The following is a 24,002-nucleotide window of genomic DNA, read 5'->3' as shown; positions in this document are numbered from 1 at the left end:
CTTGGAGAATTGCATGATGTCTCGTTCTGCCTGTGGCAGTGAGCTGATGCCTCTTGCCAAGTCCTGTTCATCATCCCTCAGTGATGATTTAATTGATACCACAGATCTAACTAGGTCACTCGCCTACCTGAAATCCTGCACTGACTTGCAGACACTGTAGATGCTCATGAAATCATTCATAAACTGTTCCTTTTATCTGAAGGTCTGCCTCAGCTCAGCTCTTGTACTTACTGTTCCCTGCATTTAAATCATTTAACTCTTTTAAAGCAGGTCATGCACATGCGGTTTTTCTAAATTCAGTGTTGTGTGACACACCCTAATTTTTTTGATTTTTTTTTCCAGACATGGTTCCTCTGTGTAATAATAATAGCCTTGGCTGTTCTAGACCAGGCTGGCCTTGAACAAACAGATCCTCCTCTTTATATTGTGTCAAATGTCTGATCCCATAAGCAGATACTGTAGATTTGAGATTTGGTCAGTAGTGGAATGCATTCTGATGGAAAGACCTATTAGGTTCTGTTTCTTTACTCATAAAACTGTTTGGACTACAGATTAAAATGTACAGAGCTGGAAGGATGGCTCAGCTGTTGAGGCGGTGACTAGTCTTCCAGGGGATCATGCACATGGCAGTGTAATGCTAGGATTTGATTCTCTCGCATAGACGTACATACAAGTAGGCAGAACACCAGTGCACAGAACAGAGAAACAAATAGACCATTTTTTAAAAGCCTCAGGGGAAAAATGTTTAAAAGATGTGTAACTGAAGTTTTAAAAGGAAAACTGGAAAATTAAGAAGCCCAAACTTGGGTATGAATTCTCATTAATGATATACACACACAAATATGTTACCTCTATAGGGAAACACTCAGTAAATGGGGTATCATCAAAGTTAAAGACATGTACTTTGCAAAATATCCTATCACGATAATAAAAGTCCCAACATGGAGTGGGGAGGGGCTCCCAAGTCCCTGCTCCTAGATGGGGGTTGTTGACAGTTGCTCGGTAGCTACTGCTGAAAGAAGAGTGTTTTCTTTGGGAGTATGGCCACTGGCAGGCTCCCTGTACCCAGCCTGTGATGCTGTAGCATCCAGATGACGGCAGCAAACTGACTCAGCGAGTCAAAATATAATAGGAATTTGTTTTAAAAGATGATAAAAGGATGCTATGAGGATATCTAGACTATAAAAGGACACAAATCAATAGTGAGAATGTTAACTGTTTGATTAAATTGGAGAAAAGACATAGAATACTGTTTTACTTTGTAGATATATTTTGAGATTACAAAGAAATGATTCATTTCCCTGGGCAGTAGGAAAAGCCCAAAGTGACATTTCATTCCTCATTAATGAGAACAGTTGAAGTAAAAATTAGGGTTTGGGAAGATGGCTCAGGGTATAAGAGCATTTGCTGTGCAAGCCTGAGGACCTTAGCTTAAATTCTTCAAACTCATGTCTAAAGCCTAGAACCCCAGTATTGGATACAGTTGTGGAAGACTAGGGGATATAGGAAGACTCCAGACATCCTCCTCTGGCCTCTTTGCATACCACTACAGTGTACACACATGCACATGCACTGCATATGTACAGCACACAGGCAAATAAAATGTTTGATTTTCGTGACAATACCACATCCTGACAAGAATGTTGAGAGACTGGATTCTAAATGCTTTACTGGGAGGAAAGTTAAGTGATACAACTTTTCTGAAAAACAGATTGGGCAGTTCCTCTGTCTCTCTGTTTCTGTCTGTCTCTCTCTCTCTCACACACACACACATACACCTAGCAGTCACATTTTTGGGCATTAAGCCCACAAAATACAAAAGCATATGTACACAAAGGAACCTGAACATGTCCTCAGTAACTTTATAACACATCCAAACAGAAACACCCTAAAGGGTTTGTAACACAGGAATAACATAATATGGTATATCCCTACTGTGAAATACTAACAATAAACAGCCAGTAAGAATTGATGCATATGACTATGTAGATCCTTGTCAAGTGTATTTGACAAAAGGAAATACTCCAGCCTTGAAAGGCTATTGTAAATCGAGAGTTGGTGGTGCATGTTTTCATCTCAGCACTCAGGGCAGAGGCAGGTGGATCTCTGAGTACAGGGACATCCTGGTCTATAGAGGGAATTTCAGGACAGCCAGGGCTGCACAAAGAAGTCCTGTCTCAAAAAACCAGGAAAGGGGGCAGGGTTATAAATCCATTTCTGCTCCGTATCAAAAGAGCAATACTATATATAGCTGTATATAAGCCAGAAAACAATTGTGGTTATTGGGGTTAGAGGTGGCAGAGGAAAGGGCTTGATTGAGTGTGACTTTAAAGAGTGCCGTGAGTGGCATTTCCGGTAGTGTTGGTTACAGTTGAAAACACATCCGTAACTGCCTTTTTGGTTTTGTCTCACAATCTGCGTATACAAGGTAAGGTACACTGACTGATATGTGGGTCATCATTGTATCACCTTGACATTTTCTTGTAAACATGGTTATATTAAAAAGAAAATGCTTTTAAAATTTGCTGTCCTCTGACTTGAACCCAGGGCCTCAAAAGAGCTAAGTAAACAGCCTGCCTTGTCTAACTTTTTATTTAGTAAGTCTCACTAAGTTAAATTGCCCAGTCTGGCCATGCTATCTCTGTCGTCCTGGAAGCCCTTGAAGACAGAATGTTTCCTGTTCCACCCTCAGAGTTGCTTAGTTGTCTTAGCTGTTGTTCCAAGCCTACCTGGCAGGACTGCATCGGAACTTCCTTCTTTCTGTTCACATCTGAGAACAAGAAGTATTTCACTTCCTTCTTCAAGAGTTTTTTCATAATTTATCATTTGTATAGCCTTCTGCCTCCTCCAGAGATTTTCGTCACTGATACACGTAACACATTCACTGTTTCCCTCTTGAGGGTTTGTTTTTATTGTCAGCTGAGATGAACCTTGTCCTAAATAAGAGGATGAGCAGAAGTGCAAGTCATTCTAACCCTGACATCCCTAAAGTTGGCTTGCCATAAAAGAATATCAATCTCAATTCTTATTAACTGCTGAGAGCTAATTCATGATGAAAACATGTTGTAATACTTTTGATTTATTCATTCACAATATTTCCAGCCTTTCCACTCTGCCTTCAGCTAGCAATTTCATTTCTTACATATGGTTCTTTAAGTCCACATTTCAGAACTTTCCTTGCTGAAGTATGTGTAAGTGGGGTTACCATGTTACAGGTTTCAAGTGGTTTAGTCAAATATCTTTCTAGATGTATTTCACTAACTTACACTATTTGTGTCAAGAGGATTTCTGGCTCTGAATGGTGGGCACTTGTTTAGTTCTTGCTAAATTCATTTCTGTGATGGAGGGATGGCTCAGTGGTTAAGAGCACTGACTGTTCTTCCAGAGGTCCCAAGTTCCATTCCCAGCAGCCACATGGTGGCTCACAAACACCTATACTGGGATCTGATGCCCTCTTCTGGCATGTAGGTATACATGCCGGCAAAATAATGTATACATAATAAATAAATTAAAAAAAAAAAAAAGAAACTCATTCCTCTTCCAGCTTGTCCTGCTTAAAACCCGAGGTGTGTGTTGTTGCATGTGTGTGTGTGTGTGTGTGTGTGTGTGTGTGTGTGTGTGTGTGTGTGTGTGCATTCGTCCTTTGGGATTATCACATGATCAGTATTACTTTGTTTGAACACTGTGCATTGAACTGAGTTCAAATGTGCTGTACTGCAGAGTGACCCTGCTGCTCCCAGGTTTTAGCATCTGTGAGACAGACAGAAAGCTGAGCTTAATAAGTAATATCTAATTTTTTTCATTATTTTTTATGGTAGAACTAGAATTCATAATACTCTTAGTTTTTGGTAGCCTCATAATTTAGACATTTATGTGGTTTTTGTTGTTGTTGTGTTGTTGTTGTTGTGTTGTTTGAGACAAGGTCTCTCTGTGTAGCCATGGCTATCCTGGAACTCGCTCTGTAGATCAGGTTGGCTTCAGAGATCTGCCTGCTCTTCCCACCTGGGTGCTGGGATTAAAGGCCTGGACCACACCCTCTGACATTAATGTGATATTAAAATGCAAACAGTTCCATTTAACTCTGGCTGCTGGCACTGCCTTTCCCTCCACTGAAAGGCATTGTGAGTAAGGGGAAGCCACACTAGAGAGACTTTGAGGTAGTCTTCGGCACTAGGGACTCTATACAGCTGCTGGGACAGTCAAGGGGATGGATAGCTCTGGGCTTTAAAAAGCTTGTGCTCTAAAAGGGTATAAATTGATTGGCATTCATACTTCACGATTAATAAAACCGAATACTCTCATAGCAAAGTCATCAACCTTTGGAAGATGTTCAGAATTACTTGTTTTTGAGAAATGGGAATTAGTAATGAACATAAGTAAACCCCAAAGTGAAATGTTTTGGGAGAAGCATGATTATTATTTAAAAACAATAATTTTCATGTTTGGTAGTTAATATACAGCTCTGTATTATTGTGTTTAGTAATTGTCAGTCGTAGAAAGTTCCAAAGGATTTATTAAAAGTCATTTACTGTGCACTTAATTCTGTTTTAATTTGTAATCATTGCTCACACTGCAACGACAGTGTGCATTTGGAATTCACAGTGAATGTTGATAAGATTTCCAGGGCAGATCTACCCTCCTCTCCAGAAGTAGCCCTGCTCTGTCTCCTCCGTGCTGCCATTGATCGTCTTTTGGAGGGTACAACAGTGCTGATAAAGCAGTGCAGTTAGAGTGTGCATTAAAAATGGATGCGGGGGATTAAGGATCCGTGCTGTATGTCACCAGAGTCTGGGTGCTCCTGTCCCAGCAGTAAGTTCTTCAATCTAAAGGACAGAAACACCCAACAGGTCAGGGGCGAAAGGCCAGAGGAGGGACAAATGATGCAAAAGGCAGTGGCTCCCGGGAGACTTAGCAGTGCTTCAGGCTGATGGTTGCTTTCATTAGCAGATGTCATTGTCATGCAATGGCTGTTCTTCTGCAGCAGAAGGATCTTGTCCTCACGGTCCTGCGTGCCCCTCCTAGGCTGCAGTTACCGAGTCTTGTCTGTCTTTGGTTTACTTCACCATGCTTTTAAGGAACAGCAGGAAAATCAGATTCTATTGTTGCTAAGTTTGTTTTTAAAAGGCCTTTACATTTGTGTTATGAATATTTTCTATTTCTGTCCTTTGTGCACAATTATAAGATGGTAAATAATGTAAACATATTAATTATCACATAAATTTTAAGTGAATGGCATATAAACTCAATTGATTGCACTAATAATTTTATTAGCTATGAAAGCAAATGTTTTCTAACATTTTTAAATATTGGGATTTTTTTTAAATCACAAAATATGCTAAGCAAAATTTGAAAGCTGCTGCTTTTTGCAGTAGCAAAATTTGTATCTAGAAATAACTCCAGCTGAGATAAACTGTTTCAGAGGCTCTTTTGTTTGAGGTGAGCACTGAATAGCCGTCAGACAGGCTGAGTGGCTTCAGCCAGTGAGTACAGGCATGGCTGAATTTAGGGGACACTGTGGTCAGTGTAGTCATTTGGTATCTTGACAGCACTTTATAAAGTCTGTTGGCTTGGGCTAGTGTTCTCGAAAATGGACCCCACATGAGAACTCGGCTCTGTGTAAATAAAGATTAGATTTATGGCATGCAAGAACATATGTGATATTACCTGACCTTTTGTCCACTTTCTGCAATCCTAACAATATCTTGGCTATATTAAGGAAACAGGATCTGTATATGTTCATATCAAGCTAATTTGTGCTGAATTTGCTGTATATTGTTTCATTCATTATGAGCAATGTAAATGAAAAATTTTCAAGGTTTAGTGAGGGAAAGGTTGTAGGCCCAATTAACAAGACTGCAAGAGAGAGTCACCCTGGGTTTGAGGAAATGAGAGGTGATGGTGAATGGAGAGAAGCTGAGAAACGAGAATAATCTGGGAGTCACAGGTTGTGATGTTAACATCTTTGCAGGGGAGAAAAAGACCCACTGCAGTGCCTCTGTTGGATTTGCCGTTACCCATTTACGGCACATGAAAACCACTGAAGCATTGTTAAATTTCAGTTGTATTTAATCCAGGTCATATCAATTGACACATTACAGGCAATGTTTGAGGGTTTTCTTTTCTTTTTTTAATAATATAGTCGGGCATAGGGAGTTTTTTTTATCCTTTGTCGTCTTTCTCCTGGAGTAACAGGGGCTCCACATATGCAAATGTCGATATATGTTGATCAAGCTCAGTGTGGAGTGGGTTTCTCTCCCAGAGTTAGGAGTAAAAGTCATCATGAACTCGCTCACAGCAGACCAAGGAGCAAGCCTATGAAAGGTCCAGTGAGAGGAGCTTGAGTCTCCTGTGAAGTGTCTGGGTTACATCCTAAAACTCCCTACCTTTCAGAAATCATACCTTTCCTTGAATGCCTAATCGACTCAACATGCAGGAAAACCTGAATTTAGAAGAGACTGAATTGGAATATGAATTGAAATTAACGAGGATATATGAGGATTCAGATTAGAGACAATACAATTCTTGGCTACATGACTCATTATTAAGGTCTCCATCTTTTATTGTGGATGACTGTAGCTTGGGCTGAGGAAATGGCAAAGGCCATGGGCACAACCAAGTCATTGTTCTAATTTCTGTAAATATGCTGAGAAACATCAAAGAAATTCGTGTTAATTATGGCAAAACTTTGGGTTTGTTTGTGAAGTGGCATCTTGTGGATGAGTGGAGGACTTTGGAAATTGTCTGACTACTTCCCCTGCAGGCTGAGTTCAGAGCGATGAGCCTTGTATTATTCATTATGAACCTAAGCACAGCGCCTCTGTGCTCAGCTTTACCTCGTACTGTTCTTGCTTTGAGACCGTGTCTAAGTGAGCCAGGTGGGCCTCCCCTCATTGTCCTCCTGTATCTTCCTGAATGGTAGGATTGCAGACACGTGCCTCCATAGCTGGACTTTTCCCTTTGTTCATATGGATTTACATTTAATAGACACTTTTCCTACCACCTGTAAGTCACTTCAAGTTCTTTTGGTGTAAGACAGAATATAAGTAATGTTTGTTACAGAAGAATTTTTATCTTATTTGTGTGTGTGATGTGTGCATGATATGTATGTATGGTATGTGTGATGTATGTCTTTGTGATGTAGGAGTGAACGTGTGTGTGCTACTGTGAGAGGAAAAACTTGAGGAATTTGTTTTCCTGTGTCAGGGATCAGACTGAGGCCTTTGGTTGGGTGTGAACCCTTCTCCCTCGGCATCCCACTGGCCCCTTCACACCTCTAGTTTCTTAGACTTGTCAGGGAGTGGGATCTTTCTGAGGCCTTAGTCTTTACAAACAGCCCTTATTACAGTTAGCTGTGTTAAAGGCACCCTGTACCACATATCACCTGTCCCTTTGCCTGACCTTTAAAACCTCGTGTGTGTGTGTGTGTGTGTGTGTGTGTGTGTGTGTGTGCGCGCGCGCGCGCGCGCACATGCACGCACGCACGTAATTTAGTTCTCTCCTTCACCTTGTTTGTCCTCCTGGGGGTCAGACTCCTGACCTCTGTGGTAGCAGCAAACCTTTACTCACTGACTTGCTGAAAAGCCACTTCGAATGAACCAAGTATCACAAATATTTTCTCTTGATCGTTTTCTTTGTCTACATGTGAAGTGTTTGGGACCTAACGCAGTGATGGACTTTTGAAATAGTTGAAATAATAGTTTTGTGTTGACATAGGAATACACAGCCAAAGCTGCCTGTGTGGTGGGAATTCCATTCACAGTTTTCTCTGATGATTTGCATGCTACATGAAAATAGGATATTTACCTTACTGAATTTGACCACGAACTTAAGCTGGAACTCTTAGTAGTGGTGTTCTGAAAATTCAGTTTCATTATAGTTAAAAAGCATTACAGCGATTCAATACCTCATAGAAATAACACAGAGCTCTGAGAACCTGTTAATCTGGTCCAGAGTTCTCTCCTCTGGTGATTTGAGCTTCTTCTTTCCTCTTCTTCCTCCTCCTCCTCTTCTTCTTCTCCTCCTCTTCTTCTTCTTCTCTTCTTCCTTCTCCTCCCTGATTTTGTTGTTTACTGTTTTTTGTTTTAAAGTGAGTTAATATAAGCTTAATCCACATGATTTTAGTGCTTAATAGGCTTATATTGTTGTAAAATGGTCTTTCACCACTCTTTGCAGTAAAATTGTTGAATAGTATGAGTGCAAAAATATATTTAATACATATAAGATTTTTAAGTATAAACTTTACAGATTTTAGAAAATCACCTAGGCACTTTGAAAGTAGTAATTTCTTTTTCATTTTGATGAAGCTAAAGATTTTGGATTTTGTAGTGATAATTTAAGTCATTTTTATGAATTTCAGAGAAAAGGGGAAAAGGGAAACTGGGTGGAAAAAACTAAGGACAAAGAAATATAGTTTTCAAAATAACAGTATTTTTTTATGCTCAGGTGAATAAATTTTATTCTTGAACAAGTTTAAAATGTAGGCAGTCACTATCTTATGCAGACTTTTTGGTACATATGATATTTTTCAAAGAATGCTGTGTATTTATAGTAGTCTAATAAAATTGAATTGTAATTTGACTAAAAATTAATTTTAATCTTATTCTAACTCAGATTTCTTGTAACTACTTTCTTTAAGCAGTTTAAATTTAAAGATCATTCTTTAGCAGGTTCATGAAGTTATTTATTATTGTTCATTTTTAAAAAACCTTGTTAGTTTACAATTTGTTGCCAAAACCAAATTTTGAAACCTGATTAAGGCTTGTGAGCGTTCTTTATTGTAAGATGAGTTCATGTGTGTCAGAAATGAACCCTTCTTTCAAGAGGAAGGAAGAGGATTCTTTACTTTATTGTAGGTTTTAACCTTAGCAAAATTAAGAAGGAACCTTAGCCTGCCCCCTTACCTGGCTCGGTGTGGTCACGTGAGCTCTCTCGGTTACCGGCGAGCTAAGTGCTCCACCTGCCTCTCCGTTTGTTTACCAGGAAATCAAGATGTGTAAACTGCAGGAAGTACTATTTGACCCTCTCCGACAGTATCTCATTACAATAATTGCTAATCTCTGAATAAGACAGCCATGTTTTGTGAGGGAGAGGTTGTGCTAGGTAGGTTTTAGGTGTTTCAACAAACAGAGCATTGTAAATGCTTACTTGGCTTGTGTTTTCATTATAGCGCTTGATAAAAGACATATTGTGACCTCTGGGGTCAGCAGAGCTAGGATACAATAGTAAGTATTCTTTCAAGTCTTTCAACTGAAAATACCGTGGCTTGCTGTGCAGTGCTGTCTCTGCTCTGAATCGAAAGGATAATGGCTACTTCCTGATTAAAGGCTCTCCACAGTAAGCTGCGCCCGCCCGAGTGTTGTGCTGAATGTCTTTCTGCTGCTAACGAGAACGGTTGCCGTTTCTTTATTGTGTATCTCTGTTTTCATTGATGAGTGTCTTAGAAGTATTTCCTGAACTTACTTACATTTAGAGTAGAAACTACTGTTTTAAGTTTGGAGGATTTAAAAAAATTTGTTAGTATTTCTGTTTTGTATTTTGAATCTATCCCAGGACCTAACTGTAGGTTTTGGTTAAAGAAACAAGCTTAACAACATTGGCATGATAAATTGCAGTGCTCCACTTGCATGGTGCTCCAAGTAAATCCTGAAATGACATGTAAATCAGATCGTTTTCAGACCCTGTGGTGGATTAGTTCTAATTTATCTTTCCTATAAGAATTTCTGTGTACATGCTGTCACAATGTATTGATGGTTGTTTTACTATATTAAATTGTTTTCTTACATTAATTACAAGGGCTCTGTGATATAAAAATGAACGTTAAGTACTCAAAACCTAAGAAGGAATAAATACCCACTTAGCTTTAATCCCGGAGCTGGTGGCCACCCCATCTGTGGCCTTGGGACAGTCATTTAAACTGCTGGCCTTGCTTCCTTGTCTCCTACCTAGGTGCTTAAGTAAAATGTGTTTATTTATTATAATATAAAATGTAAAGGAAACATGTTTTACAAGTGCTTTATAAAATAGAGAATGTTTTATTATTATATTATTAGTATATAAAAAGCAGAAAATTTATGACTTTACAATGAAAATGATTATCTAATTTTAACAGAACTCTGTTTTTCTCAAACCTTCATTACCCAAGAATTATGGGTATTCTTGGACCCATGACTAACATAAGCAGAAAGCTGACGGTTAACTAGTAAGGAGTCATAAGCATGCATCTGACTTTTCTAAATATGAGTTTCTTCAAAGAATAGAGAAGAATGAGTATAAATTATACACTGGTAAGTGTAAGTTACTTAAGTATGATCGTCTTTGACATTTAAGCTCCAGTAGTAGGTATTTTGTTTATGTAAAGAGAACATTTTTAAATTATTAAAAATTAATTTTCAAATTCTGAAGGCTATATAATCTAAAGTAAAAAACATTTAAAAGTATTCTAAGGGAATATAGATAAGCTGGCTCCCGTTGAGAAGGAAAGTACTTTCTTTTCATAATCCGCGCTGAGTTCGTTTTGATTCCTTAGTTTTTAATGTTGTTGTGTTTCAAGAAGATTCTAAATATTATGTTTTATGTCAAGTTATCAAGATAAAATTTACAGCAAAACCTCTGTTCCATTTTGTAATGATAGGTAATAGATGCCATTTATTGTTGCGTAGAAGCCAGTGAGCTAATTTGTCATCTTCTGTTCATGATAATCACGTTAGGCACAGTATCAGTGCTCCCATTTCCACACTGGAGAGAATCTAAACAATGGGACGAAGGTCTTTTTGCCAGTGTCAGAGTCAGGCGAGAAACAGTAGCAGAACTCAGAGTCACACTTTAAGATACTTTATATCATAAAGGTGCTCACACTTTTGGTTTATATGGATTAATTTATCAAATATTATATGGTACCTCCAAGGTATCAGGCACTGTAAGAAGTATAATTACCTATTACCTACAGTAGGAAGCCAAGCAAAATCCTTGTCTCTAAAATTTACAGTTTAATTGAAGAAACAAAAAAATTAGCTGGCTGTTATAGTACAGTGATACTTGATACAGTGCAGGTAAACAATGCTAAAGGCTGTACAAGGTGATAGCCAAAATATTGTTGTGATTGACATTCTGATAGAGCCTTAGAGAGTGTTAGGCAGATACTCTACCTCTGAGCAGTCCCAGCCTACTTCATTTGTACATTGAATTTGCTTGTAGTCTGGACTCTTCTAGATACCTGGGAAGTAACAGTATATAAACATCCCAAAGGCTTACCTGTGTAACATATAGTTCAGATGGAGCTAAACTATAAAGCATAGTTAGTAAAATACATAGCATGTTAGACAGTAAATGTTACAAAGAAAGAAAAGGGGGGGGGCTAAAGAAAATGGAGCAAGATCATTTTTGTAGCTGTTATGGTCTTAGGAAGGACACAACCAAGGTGGTGATTGGGCAGTGACCAAAGTAATCGATGTGCATTCCTTTTGGGAGAACCTTCCAGGCAGAAAACGTGCCAGTTAGGACCTGGAACTAAATGGAGGCCGTTGTGATTGGAGGGAAGAGTAGGAACTAGTATTGGGTATTTCAGAAATAAGGAGAGTCTCATGTGAGACCTTTGACATGAATTAGTGGGATTAGTGGAACTCAGGCTTTTGCCTAGATCTGATTTGTATTTTTAAAGGATCATTCCCTTGGCTAAGTTGAGAATAGACTGTATTCATGAAACATTGTTTAAAGGGTTCTTATAGAAATCTAACAGGGAGTGACTTGGTAGAATTTAAACTCTGGATGCTTTGAAAGGTAAAACTGTAAAGATGTGAGGGAGAAAGGATGACCAGAGGATGATGTTACCATCAGCCATGAGATAATAGATGTTTTCCTGGTGAACCAGGTCAGGTCGGGATGAAGACTCAGGACTTCACCCAGGAGATGGCAATCTAAATTACTATTGAAGGATGAACTTGACTTAGCCTAGCCTAAGAGAAAAGACATACAGACATTCTTTGTAAGCCTGTGCTGCACCTTGTTGTATTTTCTTTGCATACTTATGAACAGCATCCAAACATCTGGGCAGGATCATTGCACCGCAGATGTCTTCAGTTTTTGGTACAGTGCTCAAGGTTGGATGCTGATATTTCAAAGTAATAGACATAGCTCGTTCAGACTCATTTCTTCTACTTAGTACCATGCTCTAGCAAGTTTTGTTAAGTGAAATTTATTTTAAATAAATATTTTAAATAAGGTTATTTAAATGATTTGGTTGACCTCCAAAATATCTTTTGAAAGAATTATATACTTTAACTATGCGCAATTTTTACATTTTTAATAACCCTTCTGAGAATTAAAATTATATATTTTGACTGTTTCTATTTAGGTATAGAAAATGTTAACATACACATTAAATGTCAATGTGTTACAAAAAGTATTTATTTGGACAGTATGGTTTTTGTTTGTTTTATTCAATCACAGAAAATGAGAACCAAGTGGTTGCTTATGTCTAAAATCCTAACACTGAGGGGTTTTGTTTTTTTTTTTTTTTTTTTTTTAAAGAAGTATTGCCTTAGAGTCCGAGGGCAGCCTGGGGTACAGTCTCAGCTACAGTGTGAGGAAGGAGAGGAGGGACTGGGGCCAGGGGAAGACTTTTTTAAAAAGTACAATCACAAATTTCTGTGAAAATCTCATTATTGCTCATATTAAGTAAGTCTAGTGAATTAAGTATATTCTGGGTTGATTAAGAGGTCCAGAACTCTTCCGCAGTTTCCTGGAGCGTTCCTCCTTGGTGTTTGATATTGAATATTTCACTTGGTGTGTTTGTGCTAGTAGTGTAGACTGAGATTTGTGTGTATATTATTAGCTCCTGTTTTGACAGCCTAAGCCACTACAAATGCACTTTGGCAAATGAAGTCCAAACAAATAATAAGCGAGTATTGATTTGATAATTTAAACAATTCGCTTGGTGTTAGAAGCAATGCATAATCAAATATTAAATGTGTTAGAGTAATTTTTAAATATCAGACATTTCAAAAGGGTGCAAGATTTATTGCCAGAAGAGTGAAATAGATAAGCCGTTTAGAGTTAATAGTAAGGGAACCTGGGAAGCCCAATGCCAGAGGAGGAGCTTGGTGGAGAACAGACCAGAGTGAGATCCCTGAGCACCAAACATGGTTCAAACTCTAGTTTAAAAAATAGCTCTCCAGAGATGAAATTCACTAGCAAATCACCCATTTGCAATACACATTCAATAAATTTGTTTTACATCATTTTGGAAAAATATCATAAAATGTGCCATTTGGACTAGTGTTTCTTCCAGGGGTTGGTTTTCATTGCTGTTGCTGTTTTTGTTTTTCTTGCTTGTGGGTGTGCCAGGCAAGTTCTTTACCATTTACCTGTACTCCCAGTGTTGACTCTCCTTTTCTTTTCTTTGGAGACAGAGTCACTATAATGCCCTGACTGGCCTGGAATTCAGGGTGTAGGCCAGGCCTCCCTTGAACTCACAGAGATCCTTGCTTCCAAGTGCTTTGCTTGAAGGCTGTGCCATGATGCCTGGCTCTTGGCCATTTGGGGTGTAAAATTCTGTAGCATTGGTTACATTCACAATGCTGGGCAGCTACTCCTGTTATTTCCAAAATGTTCTTACCATCGAAACAATTCTGTATTCAGTAAGTAGTAACACCCCACCTCCTGCCAGCTCTAATCTGTTCTTTGTCCTATAAATCTCTCAAATGCACATCATACAGGATTTACAGTTTTATTGGGCAGGCTTATTTTACTTAGCACAACATTTCCAAGGGTCATTCATACCTCTGTAGCATTTTCAGAACCCCATTGCTTTCCATGATTCAATTATGTAAATAAAAATGAAAGAAACATGATCTCTACTGTATGTCATCATTTATCTGTTAATGGATAGAATCTTCACGAGTCTCCGCTTCCAGTTCATGTGGTAGTTTTATGCTTATCCTTTTGAGAATTGTCAAAAGCTGTAGAGGCCTAGAATACTAGGGGTATACTAGAAATCATGGGGTCCTGGAGAGATGGCTCAACAGTTAAAAGTGCTTGCTGCTCATACACAGGACCACTGTCCCATCCTTAGCACCTAGGTCAAGGAGCTCACAACCAACCACCCGGCGCCATTTTGGCCTGTCTTGGCAGCCACATGAGCACGCACACACACATGTAAGCACAAATAGTAATAGAGTAAAGTTTAAAAAATTATGGAAAAGATTAGACTGACTGATTATAGCTTTCAGCTCATGTCATGTATTTTTCGTTGGAAGAAAAAAGAAAAAAGAAGCAGCCAAATGTGCCGTGTGTGGGAGCATGTTTGTGTGCAAAGGGCTGCTGCCTGCGTACAGTGAAGCCACCAAAGTAAAGCATTTTGCTTGTACACATTCCCAGGCTGGAGGAAGTCTCCACAGGCTGTGATGACTGAGTTTGAATACTCATTCCTTAGTAACTTAGTAAAAAAGGAGTACTCATCAATGTTTCTGTAGATAAGCGTTTCTGCCTGTTTTGAGGATTTCTTTCATCTAGTTGCTTAATACTGAAAATGGGAAACAAGAAGAAGCCTTTTGCTCTAACAACAATTTTCCTAAGAGAAATACATAATAAAGCACAAACAGGAGACAAGCACACACACACACACACACACACACACACACACACACACACACACACACACCACACACCTACATAGGTTAGAGGACAGCCTTGGGCATCATCATCAGGAATGCCATTGTCTCCTATTAGAACAGTCTTCATTGACCTGGAGCTAATTAATTAGGTTGTCCTGGCTGGGCAGTGAGCTCCAGATAGACATTTTCCTGTTTTCCTAACTCTGGGATATAAATATCTGCAACAATGTCTCCAATTTTTATGGGGGTTTTGGAGCTCAAATTCAGGTCCTCAGGCATGCACACCAATTGCTTTACCAACCAAAGCCATCTTTCTTGTCCCCTCTTATGTCAAAGAACCTGCTAAACCTTGATAGTTAGTATACACTTATATGGCCTATCATATTGGAGAACATTCATGTGTGTGTGTGTTTGTATGTGTGTGTGCGCACATGCATGTGTGTCTACACATATATAGTGTTTTTATTTGTATTTCAATGCATATGTATTTTGAGTTGAAAATGGATGTTTTTTTTTTAATTTAATCACCATGTGTATCTTTCAGTCTTCCTGCCTTCGTTCCCATGTGCTAGGGTTACAGGCACGTACCAAGCATCCCGCTTCATTTTGTATGATTTTTTTCTTGGAGACAGGATGATGGGATGAGGATGGTCATTAGATATGGTGTTACTGCATTTCTCTGTGGCTTGCTGAGAGTATATACAATTACTAAAAGGCATTGCCTGCTTTGGAAGGAGAGGAAAACACCAGCCATGATGAGTCCGTTGTTGCTGAAGAGAACAGTGAAGACAGAAAGAATCATATTGCATGCACTAATACTCAGAACACCCGCTATCGCTTAACCATGGGGTTACGTCGTGCTGTTTGCTTAGGAGTTGGTATGCAGGATTACATACCTGTTACAAGGATGAGAAGACTTTGAACAAAGCAAGCAGAAGCACTGAACTTAGTGAATATCAAGAGATTATTAAGGAGATCTGGGGTCTTATATAATAAAAAATGAAATCATCGAATAGAAAAAGTAATAAAGACACAAGGCCTGTTTTACTCATGTTTCTGATCCCAGTATTTGGGAGGTAGAGGCAGGATTACTGTGAGTTTGAGATCACCCTGGTAGGATCCTATCTCAAAAGAAAAACACCAGCATTTTTTTTAAAGGAAAATAAGAATGCAAGTTACTGGAAAGGACAAGGGACTAGGACAGTGAGTATAGGAGGCTTTGTTCAAAATGAGCCTCATGATGGGCAAGCGTGTATAACTCAGGCGCTTCAAGTATTCCACTTATTGTCGCACTTTGAGTGATAGATAAGGTAAATTCTTTCCCCCTAAACTTTGTTTTCATGGGTCAAGATCCTGTGACAGGCATTCGGTCAAGTTGTTACTGATTTTAAACAGTAATAAAACTGCCATAGATCAGAACAGGTCAGACAGGGACAGAACCTTCTCTTCTGAAGGCTGTATCGTCAATATGCCTATTACTACTAAACCCAAGTAGCTGTCTGTGACAAGAGGTTGAAGTGGTTCCTCTAGATCAAGAATAGCATGATCGTCTTACGGATGACTCATTGGCAGACCTGGTGACTAACATTGCCAGCTCCAACACTGGATCTGATCAGATCAGCTCAGACAGCAGTCATAGCTACCGTCTCATATCACAGACAATGAAACAACTCTGAGGAGGCTAGTCAGAGGAGCTGTGTGCAGACACAGGCATGCCTGGAGTCACGTCAGCAGTGGTCTCAGCCCAGATTTCAAGAATTTATAGAGTCACTACAAGTCTACTTGTTTACACCTGTAGTCACAGCATTCCGGAGGCTGAAGCAGGAAGATCACCAGAAGAAGCTTGGTCTACATAGCCTGGTCTACAGAGCAAGTTATAGGGTAGCCAGGGCTCCATACGGAGACCATGAACTAAAAGTTAAAAATCGAATGATGATTTAGAATTGCTTCTCTCAGCTTCTTCCCATAACAGCAGTTAGCCTTCTCTTCTAGTTGAACAAATCTGGAAGTGATGGGAGCTCTATGTCCCATCTAGTATACCCAACACTGACCTGGTTATGTCCAGGTACAGGAGAATACCCAACACTGACCTGGCTTAGGATCATTGCTGGGCCTTGTTGACTGCTCCTGCAATATTGCCGTCATGAGAGAAAATAAAAATTCCTCATCTGAAAACTGGAAGAGGAATACCCGATTTACCTACTTCTCAGCTGGTGTTTCGGGTAGAGTGAGCATATGTGTGTATACGTTCACATTTCAGTTTTAGTGCTTGTCATTTGTTTTCATTCAAGCTTCAATTAAGTCTTACAAGCTCAAGTTGCTACTTTTCAAGGCCTCACAGCATGGTAGAAGCCACATAACAGAACACTGCCTATGGGTTTACTAGAATTTAATTAGAAATATACGAGAGTAAGAAGAGAGGAAGCCGTCTGCCTGTGAGTCAGCATGTCTCTCCAGTAGAGGCCTGGAATGTGGGGATTCTGCAGGCCCGTGAGGGCCAGCAAACACATGGTGGGGCCACTCAGTTGCTTGGGAGCAGGAAAAAATGTAGTCTTCTAATTCAGACTGAGAGCAGGAGAGCTTTCTTGTCTTCATGAAGACCTGGAGTTTTTATTTATATTACAGAGAGATACCAATACACTATAATAAAATTTTAAATAATAAAGTAGTAGAATCAGTTTTCAATAAAAAAGTACTGCTTTAAAAAAGTCAGCTTAGCTAATGACTTTGAGGAAGAGGGAAAGAAGGAGAAGGGAGGTTAGAGAGACCTTGCAAGGAGATTGCAGTGTTGACAGCAAATACTGAGGGATGTTACAGACAGACAGAAGACATCCATGAATGAGAGTCAGTAGCAGTTGCGTTTCAGAGTCTGGGGCTGGCAGTTCCCTTTTATAGCCCCAAGGCGGCCATGTGACTGTTGGAAGGGGGTGGTGAAAGGAATCTGGTGAGTGAGGTCAAACTAGTTAGTTCCTAACCTGGGCTTGTTTGAGTCTACAACATGGTGGTGAAAGGTGAATTAAAGAGGTGAGTACCTGACAGGGATTTGATTTCTGCCTCAGTATCTCCCTGTGTTACCTGAGAAAAGTCACAGGCACTCTACATTCAGTCTTGAACAGAGTCCAGGATCAGGGATCAAGTCAAAATAACATTCTGTCAGAAATCTAAACGTTTGTTTTTAACAACTTTATGGAAATCTAATTTACATATCATACACTGCACCACCATTTCAAGTGTCATTGGGTTTTTAGTGTGTTCATAGATTACCACAATGGCAGCAAAGTCAGTGAGGGTATTCTATCATGACCAAGAGGAGCCAGTTCATAACTGCACTGAGGTCTGCATAGAGCGCGTTTCTAGGTTCTTGACCTCTTACTCAGGGAGTTAGAAATAAGAGCTCACAGAGATGTGCAGAACTGGCAAGACAACTTTATTCAAAGTAGGGTAGTGGCAAATTAGGAAAGGCTGTGTTGCCAAGATTGACAAGAGTGAAGGTCTTCAAGGGTGGTTATTGCTTGGAGCGTCCTCTTAGGGACAGAGAGAGCTTAATTCCTAAGAAGCACGGCATGGGCAGAACTATAGTGGTTGATAGAGGTTTTACTCATGCGCATGCCCAATTATGTATAGTCAGTGATGAATGGGATTTTCCTTAAAAGCTTACTTGAAGACACAGTTTGATCTTAATTTGTATGTACCCTGAACAATTTAGGTAAGGTTGTTTTTCCCATAATCAGATAGATTGGGAATATATTTGAGTAGAAACAATCTCAATTTACTGGTTCTTAGTGGAGCAGAAGGTACCCCATTGTCCAGAGGAGTGCATGTGTTTACACACATGAATGCTGAAGAGGAAGAACGAGGCAGCCAATTACGTTACTAGAAGGAAGGATGTGGGTAATTGGAACCCAGTGCGCTCATTTCCTCAGGTTATTCCCTACCTGAGAACCCCTCACCAGCTCTCCGAATTAGTCTATTTTAGATAACTCACATAGAAAACAAAGCCATGCAGTGATCATTTTGGACAAGTTATTCTATATTCTAGCATGTATAGTACTCTGTTCCTTTTTATTGTTGAGTAATATTTCATTTTGTACCCTAGCACATTCATTTACCCATTAACGATCTTTGGGTTATTTTTACTTCTGGATTTTACAAACAGTGGATATTAACAAGGGCATACAGTGCTTACGCAGATTTATAGTTCAGTTCAGATTAGAAATAGATTGACGTATAAGAATAGAATTGCTAGGTCACATTTAGGTAACTCTGTGCTTAGCCTTCTTGAGCCCAAAGGTGAATTGGAGTAGAACCTTGCCTGAACATGTAAGGAACCGACAGTGTTGTAGAGGAGTAAGTGTACCATATGGTTCAGTCTCAGATCACATTAGCTTAACCTGCTGAGTGTTTCCAAAGGCTCGTGCAGAACTGTCTCCAGTATTACACAGCTCACTTTTAGAATAGTTTACTCTTGCTTAGTACATTGTTTTTCTTTACTGAAATATACAAAACATTTTGGCTCATCTCTGTGTATTTTTCTGTCAAATACTGCTTGAGACATTTAATGCTAAGAGGGCTTTGGGATGTGCATATGACGTACATCTTTCTGTTTGTGATGCTCAGGACTGAAATCCAGGCCTTGGGCATTCAAGGTAAGTGCTGTATCCCTCCTAGTATCTCTCACTATAATCCCTGTCAGAGCATTTTTACACAGGGTCTTAATCCTTCTAAAAACAACATAATGCTATTACAGAACTTGGGGGTATCAGTTGGGGCAAAAGTATGAAATTCAGAAAATAATAAAAAAAGCAAGAGAAACCATATATTTGAAAGAATAAGTTAATGGATATTAATTAAACTTTATAGTTAAAGTGAAAATTATTAATGCCCAAAAGAAATTACTTGGGAATTTTGGGAAATTACTGGAGAAAAAAAGGAAAACTGAAGTCTAAACAAGATTCATCTTTTAACAATGAGATCATAAAATTAAGAATGGACATCAAAGGGGAAAGCACAGATATTAAGAACAAACTAAAACTTTGCTGTTATCTAAAATTCACATGATGATGATTATTTCCTATTCTTGTACCTTCCTTTGGCAAACCAAAGCCATTTTCCACTATGACGGTGACTAAGGAACAAAATGTCTAGCTGGAAGGATACTAGGCCCTCCCATTTTATTGATTTAGAAACTAAGACTCGCCTGACATTGCTTCACACTGTATAACACAGTGAATTGGAGAAATAGAGAGCAGTAAAAGTCAGTAATCAGCAGCCTCCTGGGTAGATGCTAAAGCTTTCTATAATTAGAAGCTGGGGAGTTGTGACCTGGAATTAGTCAGGTACAGCTGTAGGGAAAAAATAACCAGAGGAGGCCACCATACAGCTAGCTAGCTATCTTCAGTCATCCTGGATCTTCTTCGTCCCATACCAGTTACTTCTGTCATGCCCCCAAGTTCCACCCCAGAGATATCAAAGCCATAAGGTGCACCTGAGGGGCCGTGCGTGCCACATATCCCTTGGCCCTCAAGACCACTCCTGGGTGATCGCATCACCAAGGCACCACTAACTAGAAAGGTCTGAAGATTAGTGTGAAACTGACCATCCGGAACAGACATCGTCAAAGCCTAATCATCAAAGCTCCAAGGAGCCACCAAGAGACAGAAGCAGGAGAGCAGTAAATGCAGTGGAAATATCACTTTTGATGAGATTATCAACATTGCCTAGCAGATGTGGCACCAACCTTTAGCCAGAGAACGTTTGAAACTGTTAAGGTGACCCTGGCTACTGCAGTTTATGGGCTGCAGTGTGAAGGCTGTCATCCTATGACATCATAGATTATGTCAGCAGTGACACACAGGGGAATGTCCAGCTTATTAAGAAGCAGCAAGCAAAAATATTAAAGGACTACGCTAAAAATAACCAACAACTGGCGGGTCTATGTGGTGCATACAGTGTTTGGGCTATTGGGAAGGAATGTATACCTTGTGAGCCAGGGCACTGATGAGAAAGGCAAGTGTGGTGTGGTATTTGTTATGACGTTTTCTGCTAGCCTCTAGGTTGCAAGGAAACTAACTGGTGGAAAAGCAAGCAAAAAGATCAGTATGTATCCAAAGTTTCAGAGAATAAAAGAACCTCAAAAGGATAGGTCTAGAAAAGGACCTGGGCGGAGCCACTGTCCCAGCCCAGCCATGCTGGCTAACTTCTGTCAGCCCGACACAAACTAGACACTGGGGAGAGGGAGCCTCAGTTAAGGAATTGCCCTGGGGGCTTGTCTGTAGGTCATTTTCTTGATTGCTCATTGATATGGGAGGTCCCGACCCAATCTGACAGTGCCATCCCCCGGCAGGTATATTATGTTTGCACTGCACTGTATTATGTATGAGAAAGCTGGGAAGGAACCCAGGGTAAGCCAGTGAGCAGGGTCTCTTCATGGGTTCTCTTCCACGTTCCTGCCTTGATGAAATGATGTAAGCAGAAATGAACCCGTTCCTCTCGAGTTGCTTGTGGTAGGTGTTTTATCAAAGCAGAACAAGCAGTGAGGCACAGCTCTGCTTAACTTGTTCTCTGGGCCACAGCCTTGGCTGTGCTATCAGACAGAACTCAGTTAGGTTATGACAGCTTTTAGAGGCAAGTAATGTGGTAAATTTCTGTAAGTTATTTCTGTAAGTCTTGCCTACTTAAGTTTTTTTTCTTTTTTCATTAGTGTAGGGGTGTAATGACTTCTGGGAATCAAAGCTGGAGTCTTTTACACACTAAACTGAGTTACATGCTAGTCCCTGTTTTCAACAGTATAATGTGTAATTTTTTTTCCTGCTTTCTAAATGGAGGTGGATGGAAGTTATAAACTGGCTTTATGAAAACTTTTTATCATTATTTGATCATATGAAAGTTAAAAGATTTTTCCTTCCTGTAGAAATAACAGATTATTGGGAATCTAGATAGATTAGTATTTTCCACTGCATTAGATCATATTTGCAATGACTCAGAATATTTTGGTGCTTCAAAAAGGTCCTATTATATAGATTTCATGATCTCTTAAGGAATTATGACGTGAAATTTTTAACCCATTATTATTACCTGTGACTATTCAATAAATATCTTTCTTAAATTCTAGGGTTGATAGCCATTGTTTGTTTTCTACATGTTTGCTTTGACCAGTGGGAAAGATTTTTCATAATACAGATATGGAATGAGCAGATTGTATTTCTATTTTAGGAATGCACACAAATGTATATGTAGCAACAATTAAAAAGAAGCCATTTAAAGAGTGTGAGGGTGATAATAGATGGGAGGTGTGGACAGAATAGAAGGAGAGAGATGTAGTTATACTATAATCTCGAACATAAAGAAATTATTTTAAAAAGATGTTCTGGAATTTTGACGTAAGGTCTCATGTGGAAAGACTTTGCATTGTCTAGACATGGGTGTCCTCAGTACCAGTGAGTACTGCTCCTCTTCTCTGTTGCCTCTCTGCCTGCCATCTGTTCTCTAAACACAGTGGGGCTGCAGGCCATACAACACAGTGGGGCTGCAGGCCATACAACACAGTGAGTGGAAAATAGAGAGCAGTGGCTTTCTTTATCTTGTACTCTTCTGTCAGTAATACCTGGATTTAAACAGTGTGGCAAAAGCACAGAACTTTTGTGATTTTTTTTTTAAACTAGGGCTGCTTTGATGAAAATGTGTGAGAAATGATATAATATGTAATTAGGATCACTTGGGATTAACTTTTGAGTGGCTATTTAAATGAACATTTTATAAGTCAGTTAAATTTCACTTGATAAAGTTCCTTGAAAATGGTCAAATGCATGCACCTCGGAAAACATGCAGTTGGTCATGGCTGCAGTTCTGTCATGGAGGAACTGCTGCGTCACATGATTGTATGTTTCTCAGGAAGACTTGAACAAGACAGCACCTGCCCCCGAGCTGCCAATCATCCTCTGACAGCATTAACAGCCTCTCAGTGCGGATGCACAATGGCAGCCATTTCGGTCAGGGTACTGTTCAGTGGCATTTTCAACAAGGACGTTGTCATAGTTATTAAATCAAACACTTGAAATATTAGTGGCGTGGCTTATAATTACTCAATTTTAATCTCCAGTTTAAATTTTTGCATGTGATTAATAAAGGCCCTATTGGATAAAGCATATTTATATATTGCCTTTTGTTCTGTTTTAATGTGTTTTGTTGCTTGAGGCCTGGTGTCACTCCATAGCCCAGGTAGACCTCAGATTTATGGCAGTTTTTCAACCTTAGCCTCCCAAGTGTTGAGCTCATGTGTACGAGCCACCATATCTAGCTATACATGTTGATGGCTTTGCTGTGTTGTTTTGTTTCCTGAGAGGGCTGTGTGTGGTGTTGCCCAGACTGACCTTGAACTGTATATTGGAAGTAACTCTGGTGTGATCCCCCTGCCTCTGTCTGAGGGGTATCAGCCGCCACACCTGGTTTATATCTTGAGCGGATCAAATCCAGAACTCAGTGTATGCTAGGCAAATATTCTACCAGCCGAGCCACACCTCCTGTGTTACATGTTATTTTTGTACATTGATTTGTGTTATTAAAAGTGTTTGCTGTCCTGTTGATTTTTTTTTATCCTAATATGTCAGTTAATTGTAACAAAAGGATGTGTTTTTAAATATAGTTAAAGGTATAGCCACAGATAGGATTATTTCAAATAATTTCTAGATATTATAGTTTGATTTTATGTCCTAAAAGAATATATTCTGGGCTGGAGAGATGGTGGTTAAGAGCACTGACTACTCTTTCAGAGGCCCCGAGTTCAATTCATAGCACTACATGGTGCCCTACAACCATCTGTAATGGGATGCAGTGGCCTCTTGTGTGTTTGAAGAGAGCAACAATGTACTCACATTCATTAAAAAAATGATTATATTCTGAGGATCAAAAGCACATGTTTACTGTGTTAGTGTATCTGTAGTTATTCTGAAGCTGTTGGTGGCTGGTTGTAACATTAACAGGTGGTGATGGATTTACTTCTAAAAGTATCAAGAACTGATGTGTGCGTGAACCAAGATTTTTGGCAGATTAAAAATGAGAACTGTAGATATAAAAATTGATAAAATAGAGGTTTGTATTATGAGTTTGAACTGAAAGTTTTTGTATAGTGTTATTAAAAATGCTATAGTTACTTTTATTGACTCATTTTCCTCGAACAGTGTGTGGTTATTCTAACACAGACTTGAGAGAATACCAGTTCCCCTATCAGGATTTTACATCCTGATAATAACAATAGCAGAAGATGTTACAGTATATCTTAGCTGCTCTTTTAATTTTTTTTGCTACAATAAATTACTTTGACTTGAGTCACTTAAAAGAGAAAGGAGAAGGGTCCATGGTGTTGGGGGGCCCAGTGGGAGGAGCTTGAAGCAGTGG

General features: G+C 39.3%; 1 protein-coding gene across 48 annotated transcripts in view; it reads left to right on the top strand.

The window, feature by feature from the left end:
• Baz2b (bromodomain adjacent to zinc finger domain, 2B) overlaps positions 1–24,002 on the top strand; it is a 241,564-nt gene that overhangs the window by 105,849 nt on the left and 111,713 nt on the right. For 4 of the 48 annotated variants that reach the window (XM_063284035.1, XM_063284007.1, XM_063284027.1 and 1 more), the window contains exon 1: positions 9,167–9,333. The exons of 42 other annotated variants lie outside the window; for them this stretch is intronic. The gene's annotated coding sequence lies outside the window, so the exon portion shown is untranslated. Of the gene's footprint in view, positions 1–9,166; positions 9,334–24,002 lie in introns of those variants that run through there. 2 more of the 48 variants (XM_063284020.1, XM_063284001.1) reach the window with 1 other exon arrangement.

This window comes from Rattus norvegicus, chromosome 3 (genome assembly GCF_036323735.1).
Source record: "Rattus norvegicus strain BN/NHsdMcwi chromosome 3, GRCr8, whole genome shotgun sequence".
Lineage (NCBI taxonomy): Eukaryota > Metazoa > Chordata > Mammalia > Rodentia > Muridae > Rattus > Rattus norvegicus.
Note: the sequence above shows the minus strand (reverse complement) of the source record. Positions and strands in the feature narration are given on the sequence as shown.